At 52.3% G+C, this 1965-nt stretch overlaps 1 long non-coding RNA gene across 1 annotated transcript in view; it reads left to right on the top strand.

Moving 5' to 3' along the window:
* Nucleotides 1-1336: 1336 nt before the first annotated feature.
* The window catches only part of LOC122547459, a 5740-nt gene continuing 5111 nt past the window's right edge, over nt 1337-1965 (top strand). Inside the window, exon 1 of the long non-coding RNA XR_006311001.1 lies at nt 1337-1414. This is a non-coding gene — a long non-coding RNA (uncharacterized LOC122547459). The remainder of the gene's footprint in view (nt 1415-1965) is intronic.

Below are 1965 nucleotides of genomic sequence, written 5' to 3'. Positions count from 1 at the left end.
CTCTCTGTATTTGTGTGTGTGTCTCTCACTCTCTGTCTCTCTATCTTTGTCTCTCTCTCTGTCTCACTCTCTATTTGTCTCTGTCTCTCTCTCTCTCCCTCTGTCTCTCTATCTTTGTCTCTCTCTCTCTGTCTCACTTTCTCTCTCTGTATTTGTCTCTGTCCTGATGAAGGGCTTTTGCCCGAAACGTCGATTTTGCCTGTCTTCGGATGCTGCCTGAATTGCTGTGCTCTTCCAGCACCACTGATCCAGAATTTGTCTCTGTCTGTCTATCTCTCTCTGAAATTTTGTCTGTCTTTCTCTCTCTCTCTCTCTCTCTGTCTCTGTGTTTGTCTCTATCTTTCTCTCTCTCTTTCTGTCTCTGTCTCTGTGTTTGAGTGTCTCTGTCTCTCTGTGTCTGTCTTTGTCTCTCTCTCTCTCTGTCCCAAACGTTGTCATTATACAGCATGACCAATGGGAAGCAGGGAACGGTTTGAACAAGAGATCTACTCTTTTTGCCCAGGAATTCGTCCCAACTTCCGTTTAAAACCCCACTGACCCATGAACACACACACGCCCATCATTAGCTCACCCTTGAACATGCAGACACGCAATTTTAAAAATGGAGGGAAAGACTGGGAAACCATTTTGGAGGCTCATTGCGACGGGCCTTGGAGTTGGATTCTGGGTAATCCAAGATGGAGGATGGGAGAGAGTTGTGGCTGGAAGAGCTGCTCCTTTTTCTTTTCCAGCTATTTTAGGAGCAGCAATTGCTGTGTTTGAAAAGCTGATGCTTTGTTCAGAGGTTCAAGGGGAAAGAATTAAAAGGGAGCGAAGGGGCAACTTTTTCACGCAGTGGGTGGTACGTGTGTGGAATGAGCTGCCAGAGGAAGTGGTGGAGGCTGGTACAATGGCAACATTTAAAGAGGCATTTGGATGGGTATATGAATAGGAAGGGTTTGGAGGGATATGGGCTGGTGGGACTCGGGTGCTGGCAGGTGGGACTAGATTGGGTTGGGATATCTGGTCGGGTTGGGCCGAAGGGTCTGTTTCTGTGCTGTGTGACTCGACAGGTCACCTCACACTGCTGTTGACACCAATAGTCTCAGTTTCTCACCCTGAACCCTCCTTTGCCCTCATCGTCCCTCCCTTCCTCCCTTCTCTCCTGGTTTTCCCCGCTCACCACCCTCTGATTATTACAGCCCCATCACACTCTCTCTCTCTCTCTCTCTCTCCAATCTCCCTCCTCAGCCTGCGCTCTGCAGACTTCACCTGGCTCTCCCTCACTCCTACGCCTCCCCCCTCCCTCCGCACGCCCCCTCTCAGCCGTCTCTGACTCCTTCTCCTCTCTCATTCGCAGCCCTGAGTTTTCGGAGATGACCAATTTCAAATTCCCGAGGGTGCAGAACGCGTACGGTCCGGCAGGAACTGGTCTGTAAGTGAGGATTCCTCACCCCGAACCCCAACATCCGATCCCGATCCACAGCACACGCACGTTCGAAACACCGGGTTCGGTTAATGGGTGGCTCACGGTCACAGGTTCCTGGAAAAGCGAGTTCACCGTCCCCCAATACAGGCGGGATATGGGGAGGGGGCTCGTGAAAGGATGAACTGGACTGTGTTCATATCTAACACAGTCAGAAGGGGGGCAACGCAGCAGGTCCATGTGAGTCAGTGTGTGACAGAGCGGGTCAGTGTGTGTGACAGAGCGGGTCAGTGTGTGACAGCGCGGATCAGTGTGTGTGACAGAGCGGGTCAGTGTGTGACAGAGCGGGTCAGTGTGTGACAGCGCGGATCAGTGTGTGTGACAGCGGGTCAGTGTGTGACAGAGCGGGTCAGTGTGTGACAGAGCGGGTCAGTGTGTGACAGAGCGGGTCAGTGTGTGACAGAGCGGGTCAGTGTGTGACAGAGCGGGTCAGTGTGTGACAGAGCGGGTCAGTGTGTGACAGAGCGGGTCAGTGTGTGACAGAGCGGGTCAGTGTGTGA

This window comes from Chiloscyllium plagiosum, unplaced genomic scaffold, assembly GCF_004010195.1.
Source record: "Chiloscyllium plagiosum isolate BGI_BamShark_2017 unplaced genomic scaffold, ASM401019v2 scaf_2916, whole genome shotgun sequence".
Classification (NCBI taxonomy): Eukaryota; Metazoa; Chordata; class Chondrichthyes; order Orectolobiformes; family Hemiscylliidae; genus Chiloscyllium; species Chiloscyllium plagiosum.
Note: the sequence above shows the minus strand (reverse complement) of the source record. Positions and strands in the feature narration are given on the sequence as shown.